Here is a 13,593-nt window from a genome sequence, read left to right as displayed (position 1 = left end):
ACTCACTTTGAGTTTTAGAATGGTGTCGGATGTGTTTAGTCCCCCTCCGACTGAATACTTATTTCCAGTGATTTGATTGGTTTCGTGTTCAACGGAACTAGAAACTCTGAAGTAACTACTGGATTAAACCAGCCAGGATAGAGGCTTTGCCAGGCCTACTGAATATCCTTATCAAACATTTCTATTAGATACTATAATACCTTGCTTAATTTGAGCCAGTTTGCTACAGCAGGAAAATAATCCTGCAACAACAGAAAATGTTAATTGTTATGTGGATTATAATTAATGTACATTTTTGTAGAGGTTGACACATTTTTTGTAAGGGAAATTCAAGTGTAAATTACAAACTTCAGAAGCCTTTTTATACTTCAAATACACTCCAAGTGTTACATTTGCTGCATTGCAGGAAAGTTATCCTGCAACAGGTTGATCAAATGAAGATCCTACATCTGTTTCTGCTTCGCTTACGGACACTAATATTGCTGTAGCAACCACATCATTAAGGCGCCTATTCTATGACCTCACCGTAGGGATAGGGTTCGGATTTATGATTAAAATCCATGTCTTTGCCTAAAAAGCTCAAGATCTCTGGTAATTTCTGTCCTCTCTCCAAGCCACCTTGGAATTTGCTACTGGTCTACTTCAGAGCATGGATTTGTCAGTGGGCTGGCTCTTGAGGAAGGATTTCATTAGCATCTTAAAGGGTAAAAGTTTCCCATTGATTTAGGCGTGTCTTTGCGATTGGATGTAAGCCAGGAATGGGGTATGTTTTGGCTGCCTAATGCTCTGGGAAAGGAAGGTTAGCTCCAGGGGCGCCACTTTGGTTTTAAAAGTGGGGGGGACATAACTTGGCGCGGGGTCTGGGGGTCCTCCCCCTGAATTGTTTTGGCCATGTAAAGCTAATTTCCTGCATTTTTACACAATCCAATATACAGTCTCTATTTAGAAAAGCAATAAATAATGCCCACAGTCATCAAGCTAGGTAAGGGATCATGTTTTAGTGATTAATAAGATTGAACTAGATCAAAGTGAATTCAATAATAAATATTGTGTTGCAACTTAACCAATAGCCTAAGAAATGAACAACTCTTGAAAAAATTCAAAGACTTTTGATTGTCTTTATTAAGACATCCTCTATATCAAATTTCAGCCAGACCGACCAGCCAGCCCGAGCCGCCCTCCCTCCCGAACCCCACAAGTTTAGTCAATAACTCAACTCTCTCCCAACACAATTTCCTTTCCAGTTCACACCTTACATTTTTCTAATTCCCAAGGGAAAGGTTTGGAAACAAAGAACTTAACGAAAACAAACAAATACACCTCAAATATACATCGACACACAGAAACATCAAATCCTCCACATTGTTAGTCTCATAGGAACAGTACTGTAGAGCTCTTTTTACTTGCACACAATATAGCTGGGTCACCCCTTCCTGTCTGTAGTGGTCTACCACCCTGCAGCGCCCAAATCCAACACACCCCACTCAGCTTTAGGATCTTAGTGAAACATTCATTATTTCGGGTGTGTTAGGCCAAGACGGCAGACCCCCAGGGCCAGGACTGAGCAGCCCAGCAGCTACAGATTGCCTAAATTGGTATCCCCCCCTGACGTGGGCATGTTTTCAATACATACTCATTTTGTCGTACTGTATTCCATATAAGTCATCCAGACCTTATGAAAGTTGCCCAGTATACCCTTAATCTTGAAATAAATCAAATCTCGTGATACATAACTTGACATTGTGGGAGGATCACCAACCTTCCAATTAATGGGAATGCGTTACTTAGCCGCTATAAATGCTTGGTTAGAGTTTCTTCAGATAACAGTCTCCAGTATTTTCCAAGCAAACAAAAACAGAGAGAAGGGAGAATCTGTAGACATCCTGAGACAAAAGAACATACTCTTTGCCAGAATTCAGCCAGCCTTCACAAGAGCATAACATATGCAATTATGTCCCCTTTTGTGTTTTACACCTCCAGCAGAGGAAGTACATTTCTGAGTGCATTATATTCAGTTTCACTGGCATATAGTACGTTCTATGGTTTTAAACTGCAGTAATTTATGTATGAGTTGACATGAACATGACCTGGCATTTAAACACATCTGTATCCATTCATTATCCTCATCAATAGCTTCAACCAGGTCTTCCTCACATTTCATGTTTTGTGTCATGGGGAAAAGCCTTTTTATCAACCCCATACAGTTTGGAAATCAACTTTGGAGGTTTGTCAGACTGCCTTAAAATAGCATCTGGCTTGTCCGGTGTTTGCTGCACAAAGAGAATAACGTGTTGTATTTGCATAAATTCACCTCACCTCCGTCATAGACTGGTCTTCCCTGGCTGCCTGAGCTTGCTGAGACTCCTGTCACCATCTGATCCTCTTACAATGACAAAGAATGACCTTGGTGTACATTTTTACATGATATTATCCAACAATAGAATCAATGTTTCAGTAATCTAAATGACCATTACTCCCAAATCCCAGACTGTAGCTTTAAGCTTAAACTGCTGTCCTGTAGTTACTGTAGGTCTACCCATCAATTCAAAATGGAACTTTGTATCATTCACTGATATTGTTAATATACTGCTCCGTAGACTGGGCTTCCCTGGCTGTCTGACCCTGCTGGGACCCCTGGCACCATCTGATCCTGCTAAAACATAATGAGCATAGTATTGTGTACTGACTGCACCAGAGGGCTGCATTCCCGCGGGGATTATTGCGGCTCGGCCGCTCAGACAGAAGATTAAAATATTTTTGGGGGTCCAACAGATTATTTGGAAATGGTCCTCTTTCTGCTTTAGCCTACCTATTATATTAAAAGCACATGTTTTTCGCTGCTCGAACTTCAGTAGCCTACCTCTCCTAGTTGGGCGTGAGAGTTCAAGTGTGCCTAGTATGTGTGGTCTCACTGAAATAGAGTAGGCTGCCTACATGGGCAGAGAATCACGTGGCAGTTAACTTGAATATAAAATGTACTTAAATATGATTAGACTAGTTTTCTACAGTGTCTTTAAATAAATATTGATAATGGAAGGGCGCTCAACCAACGTGAGTCAAGTCAAATCAAATGTTATTTGTCACATGCGCCGAATACAACCGGTGTAGACCTTACAGTGAAATGCTTACTTGCCAACAATGCAGTTTTAAGGAACCCCCCCCCCCTCCAAAAGTAAGAGATAAGAATAACAAATAATTAAAGAGCAGCGGTAAAATAACAATAGCGGGCTATATACAGGGGTAATGTGCAGGGGCACCGGTGTCGAGGTAGTATGTACATGTAGGTAGAGTTATTAAAGTGACTATGCATAGATAATAACAGAGAGTAGCAGCAGCATAGAAGGGGGGGGGGGGGGGGCAATGCAAATAGTCTGGGTAGCCATTTGATTAGATGTTCAAGTGCAATCAAAAAATGTAATCATCATTGAAAAGGAAAAGGCACAATGTCCACATAGGTTAGGTTACTATGGTGAGCAAGGTTTGCGCCTTTTTATTTTCAATAAGAATTGATTACCCATTTATTTGTCTCTGCCTGCAAATCGTCCTTCTAAAAGGTAGGCTACAGCGCATTCGGAAAGTATTCAGACCCCTTGACTTTTTCCACATTTTGTTACGTTACAGCCTTATTCTAAAATGGATTAAATAAAAAAATATCCTCATCAATCTACACACAATACCCCATAATGACAAAGCAAAAAAAAAAAGAAATGTTCCCTTTGCTATGAGACTCAAAATAGAGCTCCGGTGCATCCTGTTTTCATTGATCATCTTTGAGATGTTTCTACAACTTGATTGGAGTCCACCTGTGGTACATTCAATTGATTGGACATGATTTGGAAAGGCACACCTGTCTATATAATGTCCCACAGTTGACAGTGCATGTCAGAGCAAAAACCAAGCCATGAGGTCAAAGGAATTGTCTGTAGAGCTCCGAGACAGAATTGTGTCAAGGCACAGATCTGGGAAGAGTAACAAAATATTTGTGCAGCATTGAGTCTGTGCTAGAAGTTTGGAACCACCAAGACTCTACCTAGAGCTGGCCGCCCAGCCAAACTGAGCAATCGGGGGAGAAGAGCCTTGGTCAGGGAGGTGACCAAGAAGCCGATGGTCACTCTGAAAGAGCTCCAGAGTTCCTCTGTGGAGATAGGAAAACCTTCCAGAAGGACAACCATCTCTGCAGCACTCCACCAATCAGGCCTTTATGGTAGAGTGGCCAGACAGAAGCCACTCCTCAGTAAAAGGCACATGACAGCCCGCTTGGAGTTTGCCAAAAGATACCTAAAGGACTCTCAGACCATGAGAAACAAGATCCTCTGGTCTGATGAAACCAAGATTGAACTCTTTGGCCTGAATGCCAAGTGTCACATCTGGAGGAAACCTGGCACCATCCATACGGTGAAGCATTGTGGTGGGGATGTTTTTCAGAGGCAGGGACTGAGAGACTAGTCAGGATCGAGGGAAAGATGAACGGAGCAAAGTACAGAGAGATCCTTGATGAAAACCTGCTCCAGAGCGCTCAGGGCCTCAGACTGGGGCAAAGTTTCCCCTTTCAACAGAACAACGACCCTAAGCACACAGCCAAGACAACGCAAGAGTGGCTTCGGGACAAGTCTCTGAATGTTCTTGAGTGGCCCAGCCAGAGCCCAGACTTGAACACGATCGAACATCTCTGGAGAGCCCTGAAAATAGCCTTGCAGTTACGCTCCCCATGCAACCTGACAGCGCTTGAGAGGATCGTGAGAAATTCCCCAAATACAGGTGTGCCAAGCTTGTAGCGTCATACCCAAGCTGCCAAAGGTGCTTAGTAAAGGGTCTGAATACTTATGTACATGTACTATTTCGTTTTTATATATATATCAATTTGAAAACATTTCTAAAAAGCTGTTTTTGCTTTGTCATTATGGGGTATTGTGTGTAGATTGATGTAGGGAAAAAACAATTTAATCCATTTTAGAATAAGGCTGTAACATAACAAAATGTGGAAAAAGTCCAGGGGTCTGAATACTTTCCGATTGCACATATCCTATAGGACTATGCAAAACGTAGCAAGTGTCGCTGTCATCATTCTTGTTGCTTCCAGTTCAGTAGCCATACCTACGAGATCAAGTGCGCATGTGGTCTCAATTAAATAGACCAGGCTATAGCCTATGCATGGGCTGAGAAGCACAGGGCACTTATCTTTTCAAGGAAATGTACTTCCTAAATAGGCCTATGATTAGGCTATAGTTTACTACATTGCCTAGAAATAGGACTAAATATTGATCACTCATATTTCTCAGTCTGAAAATGTATATAAAAATAGCTCAAGAGAAAGTTCAGCCCCGTGATGAGAATCGGGGTGTGCTCAGTCCTCCTTTTCCTGTAGATGATTGTGGACTACAGGAAAAGGAGGACCAAGCACGCCCCCATTCTCATCGACGGGGCTGCAGTGGAGCAGGTTGAGAGCTTCAAGTTCCTTGGGGTCGCCTCCCGGGTGACGCAGTGGTCTAGGGCACTGCATCGCAGCGCAAGCTGCGCCACCAGAGACTCTAGGTTCGCGCCCAGGCTCTGTCACAGCCGGCCGCGACCGGGAGGTCCGTGGGGCGACGCACAATTGGCCTAGCATCGTCCGGGTTAGGGAAGGTTTGGCCGGTAGGGATATCCTTGTCTCATCGCGCACCAGCGACTCCTGTGGCGGGCCGGGCGCAATGCGCGCTAATCAAGGGAGCCAGGTGCACGGTGTTTCCTCCGACACATAGGTGCGGCTGGCTTCCGGGTTGGAAGGGGCGCTGTGTTAAGAAGCAGTGCGGCTTGGTTGGGTTGTGTTTCGGAGGACGCATGGCTTTCGACCTTCGTCTCTCCCGAGCCCGTACGGGAGTTGTAGCGATGAGACAAGATAGTAATTACTAACAATTGGATACCACGAAATTGGGGAGAAAAGTAATAATAATATTAAGTTCCTTGGGGTCCACATCACCAACAAACTAACATGGTCCAAGCACACCAAGACAGTCGTGAAGAGGGCACAACAAAACCGGAGCATCAAGTCTAGGTCCAAGAGGCTTCTTAACAGCTTCTACCCTCAAGCCATAAGACTCCTGAACATCTAATCAAATGGCTACCCAGACTATTTGGAATCCCCCCCCCTCTTCTACGCCGCTGCTACTCTCTGTTTATTATCTATGTATAGTGACTTTAATAACTCTACCTACATGTACATATTACCTCAATTACCTCGACTCATCGCGAGTCGGTGCCCCCGCACATTGGTGCCCCCGCACATTGACTCTGTACCGGTACCCCCTGTATATAGTTTCGCTATTGTTATTTTACTGCTGCTCTTTAACTACTTGTTACTTTTATTTCTTATTCTTATTCTGGGTTTTTTAACTGCGTTGTTGGTTAGGGGCTCGTAAGTAAGCATTTCACTGTAAGGTCTACACCTGTTTGTTGTCTTCGGCGCATGTGACTAATCAAATTTTATTTGATTTGAAGTCTCTCCTACTCTGCTCTCTTCAAATGACATCTATCATATGGCTGATATAGCCCAGTAATACACTGTAAGGGCCATGTGAAAATCTCTGATAATTTAACATATTTCTTAAGTTGTCTTTGGGCATTTGATATTGCCTGATAGGGCGCAAAATTAGGACCATGGCTGGCAAGTGAGCTGCGTCACATACTGTACTCTTAAAATAACATTGCAGGACTGCGGTTGGGTTTGGGACCAGTTCTTGCGGTAGCGAGTGAGAGTCGGACAGAAAGCCAGCGGGTGCAGGCGGAAGCGGGATGAAGAAATCTATACTGCGCAGACCTCTACTGTACAACATGACAGTGAAGCCTGTATCATTAGAGCTGTTTATTACTTTGTCAGTGTGAAAAGTAGGGAATTGGCTAGAGAAAACTGACAGATCAATAACGTTACATTGTCATACTGACTAATAACACTCATATTGCACTGAAAAAACATCAGAATATCAATCTTCAATAGTTTGGCAGATGTTTTTATCGTTTGATTCAGGTCTAGTGTGATTGAGGCAAGAATAATAGCTAACGTTATCTCTCTCTCTAACATGCTGACCAGACCGGACACGTCGCGTGCGCGAGTGTCGCAAAATAAATTTAGAAATCCATGTTATTCAATTATTGCACCCACACTGCTTGCACCCACACTGCTTGCACACGCCAACGAGCGTCTGCGACGCCAAGGGCTAAAATAGAAGTCGTTCCTATTTCTGACGCAGATCGCGCTGAAAGTCATCTCCTCATTGGTTTATAGAAGCAGGTACCCACGTGCCATCTCCTCATTGGTTATACCCACGTGGGTGACTGAAAGACAAACTTTGTTGCAGTTTGTCGTGGTAATACAATGAAAGTTTAGATGCGATCACCATATAAGTTCAAAGATGAAAAAGCCTGGAAGGAGGAGAGATGACTAGAAACGATTCGGTTGGCTGTTTTATGTGTGGATTAATTGTCGGAGTAGAGGTCCTTGTGCATTTCAGGTAAAATAACAACTCAATGTTTATATCCAAGGACAAATTAGCTACCAACAAGAAGCTAGCTAAATAGGACAAATTAACGTTAGCTAGCAAGTGCAAGCTAGCTAGCTAAATTACCATACATGTTTAATGCTTTTCGACCAGTCCCCAAATTAATGTCATTGGTTCAGAGTTTGTTTGGATATTTTAACATGCGTGTCGTGATCGCGTTTGGTGTGAGGGGACAAAATAAATGTATGCACGATAGCGCACGATGGCGCACGCGCGCAGCCGGTTTGGGTTCCGTGTAATGGTAGAACAACTGGCGAAAGCTAGCCAAGTTCATTTACTTCTGAAATGAGACAAAACAAAGGCTACAAAACACTTCCATACAAACAACAGCTGTTAGATAATAAGAATAGCCACTTCATATCGCTATCTGATAGAGGCTGACAGATAGAGGCTAGAGCTGACCTGGCTGTGGTAGCTACTAGCTAGCGTAGCTTATTCATTCACCCCAGTCAAGAGGGGATGAAATATTAGCTAATGTTTCATCCCCTAGTGGTTAGATCGTTGGGCCAGTAACCGAAAGGTTGCTGGATCAAATACCCAAGCTGACAAGGTAAAAAATCTGTCGTTCTGCCCCTGAGCAAGGCAGTTAAACTCACTGTTCCCTGGGCGCCAAAGATGTGGATGTTGATTCAGAGGGGTTGGAATAAATGCGGAAGACACATTTTAGTTGAAGGCATTCAGTTGTACAACTGACTAGGTTTTCCCCTAATGTTACATGTCAATTACAATACTAGCTCAGCACTGCAAATAATATTTTATAAAATATGTTAAGTCAAACAGCAGTTACCTTGCCAGCTACATCAGTCAACTAAGTCAACATCAGTCAATCAGTCAACTAGAGTAGCCAGTTTTTGCTTTGCTTGCTTTTAAAACTGGTGAAAGAGCACAACACAAACACAATGAACTATGCTCAACCCTCCCGTGCTTGTCCATCCAGCCTTCGAGAAGCTTTGCCTTCATACAGCCTGTCAATCCACTCTGTGGTGTCCATGCGGTCCTAAATCCAGCCAGCTGACCGCTCCAAACAGTCTTAAACCACAGCGTTGACACTGAAACTGGGGGGGACAAAAATGCAATTTCAAAATGTGGGGGGGACATGACCCCCCCCCCCGTCCGTCCGCAATGACAGTTGCGCCCCTGGTTAGCTAACTATTCACATGACATACAGTATGGGTAATAGTTGGCGACTATCATTGTAATGAAACAGACAATGATGTAGGTGGCAGAGGTTAGGCATTGACGAAGGGACATTTGGAAACAGAAAAAATGTCCTTGAAAAAGACCTTTCTGTCTCTCCGGGGACGTGAAAGGGCACCATTGTAACAAGGAATAGAGAAAAAGTTTTTTTTTTTCTCAAACTCAAAGCCGACCATTCAGAAAAAAGGAGTTGAAGAATCTGAGTAATGCTGAATGTGTGTGAGAGAGAGGGGGGAAATCAAGGGATGCAGAAACATTAAATAAATATCACAGCTGGGGCAGTAAAAATGAAAAAAGAGAGGGGGAGTGTTGCGAATGAAATATTTCACTTCAGTGCTTTGAAGGAGGGCTGTTTGCCTGGCTGTTGACTCAGCGTTAATGAGAGGGTTAACGTGACATTAGGCACAGTGGGGCTATTGAAGGTGTGCTGTTGGGCCTGTAGTGCTGCCATGCTTGTATTGGAGCCCCACGCCAACACCCACTTGGATTAAAATAATATAATTCACCTTTTCTCCCACCTTCCTTCCTCACCACCCTGTCTATATTTATTATATATCTACACCTAGTATTTGGCCCCACCAGTCTCTTTGGTCCCACTTCGTTCAGTGAACTTGAACATGCTAATTTCACTGAAGTAGCTACAGTATATAGAAATGCACTTAACAAATCATTTTCCGTTCCAGATTGTTCGGGATATTGCAAAACACAGTGCTTGTATGTGAAGCGTATGAATTGAACCAAATCTGGTGAGTAACAGCAAGCTCCATATAAATACCCCTATTCAGATTACTGTAGGTCATTTTAATTAGCCAAACACAGTCAATCTCTGTTGACACTTGCTGACCTCTGTGCCACAACCTCTTCTGAGGGGGCACATGAGTCCACAGCACACAGAGTTCCCTAAGGTACTTCAGTACTGCTGGCCAAAACGAAACAACAAAAATGTGTAAAATAAATAACAACAAATACACTCCTGAAGTGGGTAGAATGTTTATTAGCGGTATAATTTGTATTAGTCTCATAAGATACCTAACATAATGTGTCTGTGTGTGTGTTCCATTAATAGGCATTTAATAGCATTTTATGTGAATAAGCTAGAGAACATTTGAGAATGTTCTTTGCTCGTCTAGCTTTGCTCAAACTGTAAATGTGTTTGTGTTTTTATTGGCATATACAGTGCCTTCAGAAAGTATTCATACCCCTTGATTTAGTCCACATTTTAATGTTTTACAGCCTGAATTCAAAATGGATTACATTTTTTCCCCACCCATCTACACACAATAACCCATAATGACAAAATGAAAACGTTTAGTAAAATTTTTAGCAAATTCATTTAAAATGAATAAAGAAATATAGAATTTACATAAGTATTCACACTCCTGAGTCAATACTTTGTAGAAGATCCTTTGGCGGCGATTACAGCTGTCTTTTTGGGTAAGTTTCTAAGAGCTTTCCACACCTGCAGTGTGAAACATTTGCCCATTATTCTTTTCTAACTTCTTCAAGCTCTGTCAAATTGGTTGTTGATCATTGCTAGACAACAATTTTCAGGTCTTGCCATAGATTTTCAAGTAGATTTAAGTCAAACCTGTAACTCGGCCACTCAGGAACATTCACTGTCTTCTTGGTAAGCAGTTTCAGTGTAGATTTTACCTTGTGTTTAAGGTTATTGTCCTGCTGTAAGGTGAATTCATCTCCCAGTGTGTGGTGGAAAGCAGACTGAACCAGGTTTTCCTCTAGGATTTTGCTGGTGCCTAGCTCCATTCCATGTATTTTTTATCCTGAAAACTCCCCAGTCTTTAACGGTTACAAGCATAACCATAATATGATGCAGCCCCCCCACTGTGCTTGAAAATATGGAGAGTGCTATTCAGTAATGTGTTGTATTGGATTTACCCCAAACATAACACTTTGTATTCAGGACAAAAAGTTAATTGCTTTGCCACATTGTTTGCAGTATTACTTTAGTGATACTGCAAATGTTTTGGAATATTTGTATTCTGTACAGGCTTCCTTATTTTCACTCTCTCAATTAGGCTAGTATTGTGGAGTAACTACAATGTTGTTGATTCATCCTCAGTTTTCTCCTATCACAGCCATTAATCTCTGTAACTGTTTTAAAGTCACGATTGGCCTCATGGTGAAATCCCTCAGCGGTTTCCTTTTTCTCCGGCAACTGAGTTAAGAAGGACGCCTCTATCTTTGTAGTGACTGGGTGTATTGATACACCATCCAAAGTATAATTAATAACGTCACCATGCTCAAAGGGATATTCACTGTCTGCTTTTTACATTTTATTCCACCTTTACCAATAGTTGCCCTTCTCTGCGAGGCATTGGAAAACCTCCCTGGTCTTTGTGATTAATTCATGCTCAACTGAGGGACCTTACAGATAGTTGTATGTGTGGGGTACAGAGGTGAAGTAGTCATTCTAAAATCATATTAAACACTATCATTGCACATAGAGTGAGTCCATGCAACTTGTTGTGTGACGTGTTAAGCACATTTTTCCTCCTGAACTTATTTAGGCTTGCCATAACAAAGGGGTTGAATACTTATTGACTTAAGACATTGAATACTTATTGGCTCAAGACTTTTCAGCTTTTAATTTTTAATTAATTTGTTTAGAAAAATGTGAAAATACATAATTCCACTTTGACATTGTGTTTAGGCCAGTGACAAAAATATACATTCACTAAATTTTATATTTAGGGTATAACACAACAAAATGTGTAAAAAGTCAAGGGGTGTGAAACCTTTCTGGAGGCACTTGCGTTTCTGTGTGGCCTAGCTAGCATATATGACTGGTTAGTCACTGTAGTAGAGAGCAAAGGAGGCTGAATGCCACTGAACTAGAGGTGAAGTATTTCACTCCTGGTTTACTCCCTTTAACTGTGACATGGACCATCTCCTGAGACTATGTGGTCTTCACACAAACACAACTGTCTGCAGGAGAAATAACCCAACTGAGGCTAAACAAAGCTGACATTGTATCCCCATCCAAGGAGTTTCCCTTGGCCAAACAACATACTGTAGCTATCCCGTAGCGGTGATTGAATTAAGCAATAAGGCACGAGGTGTGGTATATGGCCAATATACCACAGCTAAGGGCTGTTCTTAGCACGACGCAATGCGGAGTGCCTGGATACAGCCCTTAGCCATGGTATATTGGCCATATACCACAAACCCCTGAGGTGCCTTATTACTATTATAAACTGGTTACCAACATAATTAGAGCAGTAAAAAATAAATGTTTTGTCATACCCGTGGTATACGGTTTGATATACCACGGCTGTCAACCAATCAGTATTCAGTGCTCAAACCACCCAGTTCATAATTAAGAATATTTGTTTTTTACATTGTAATGGGTGTGTGTACTTACTTCATCTCTACATTGTAATGGGTAAAACACCAAGTATGGCAAAGTTACTTGCAATTATCGGATGAAATCGAGATGAGCAGTTTCTTATTTCTTGTATTTTCATTATGAGCTAATGATAGACCCTAGAAAGCAGCACTTTAGTAAGTGTTTGAGATATATCAATTAATATTTGTTGTCTGTGTGTGAGAGCCCCTACTTTTTTTTTTCAAAGTATGGGCCTGTGTTACATTAGCAATGAATATTTTACAGCAGCTGTTAAACCCATCAGTGCAAAACATATGGGGGGGAAACCCTTTTATTGGGGACACATGATTGCTCGCATCCCCCCAAAGTCGCTCCCCCTTGGAGACGCAGCTGTCAGGTTAAGGGTTTCCAGGTGAGTGTCTCATTCTCCCTCTCTTTTGCTTCCCGTCTCTCTGCGAGTGAGTTTCTAATGGTCAGCCTGAACTTCTGAAGAAAGGGCGATGGCATCTACAGTGTATATTTATACACAGTTTGTTCCCGTCTTCTCCCCTGCTGGCGAGTGCGCCAGTTGCTAATTCATCACTCCGCAGTTCTCTCTGTAGTCCGACATGACACCGTAATTTCCACATTAATCTGACATGATGTCAGTTACCTATGCGTCTCTTGGCGGTAGCCTTGTTGACATTGGAACCTGTTCGGAACTGTACTGTACTATCCGTCACATAGTGTAGGCATCTTATCTCCACATTACCAGGCTGTGAATGGACCCTGTGGGACCCAAGGGCCAGGCAGGTTCCTTTATCACAGACCCACTCAGCCGTGCATTGCTCTGTGGGTGACGGTGCAATGAGGCAAGGTAGCTATGAGTCAGACCCCACACTAACGCTCAAGTCAGGTGGTTCTGGTTGAAGTTACCCATTACATTAGCACTCTGATGTATGGGAAGGTTTGCTGTTTTACCTCCTAACGAATTGAAGTAAGAATAGGTAGTCCTGCACTTGAAGGTTGAGCGTCCCAGCTGATGATTCTTTATAGGCGACAGCTAGTCCCTTCCCAGGTTGTGGAAAACACTTCCAATCTCCAATCAGTCTACCATCTTATAGTGTGGACGGATTTAGATCTAGAAGTTTCAATAACACAAGTCTGGCTTATAGTCAGTCTTTGTCGCACTGTCTGAGATCATAATGACATCATCAACATTCCTTCCCGGAAGCAGAGACAGTGACAATGAATAACAATGGACAAATCCATGTAAGTTCTTAGCAACTTAGCAAAGTATTCATGTAATACTTAATAGTAATATTTCATTCCAATTCACTTAGATGCTTTTCAAAAACACAAAGGGATTGAGTATTGAAAGATTGAGTATTGAAAACTCAACATGCAGTGGAAGAACAAAAAGCTGTAAAAAGATGTACAAATAAATGTTAAGACAATACAGTAAAGTAACTGCAGACAACAGTTTCATGTTTTCAAAGTGTTGTTCTTCTGCAAAAAAATTGTTGCAAACTTTCCACT

The 13,593-nt window shown here is 42.2% G+C and overlaps 1 protein-coding gene across 1 annotated transcript in view; it reads right to left on the bottom strand.

The window, feature by feature from the left end:
- Positions 1-2,633, bottom strand: part of LOC139554666 (tenascin-like) — a 37,335-nt gene extending 34,702 nt beyond the window's left edge. Inside the window, exon 1 of the mRNA XM_071367678.1 lies at positions 2,317-2,633. The gene's annotated coding sequence lies outside the window, so the exon portion shown is untranslated. The remainder of the gene's footprint in view (positions 1-2,316) is intronic.
- Positions 2,634-13,593: the final 10,960 nt, after the last annotated feature.

The sequence above is a fragment of the Salvelinus alpinus genome, chromosome 26 (assembly GCF_045679555.1).
Source record: "Salvelinus alpinus chromosome 26, SLU_Salpinus.1, whole genome shotgun sequence".
Taxonomy (NCBI): domain Eukaryota; kingdom Metazoa; phylum Chordata; class Actinopteri; order Salmoniformes; family Salmonidae; genus Salvelinus; species Salvelinus alpinus.
This window is presented reverse-complemented; position numbering and strand designations above follow the sequence as displayed.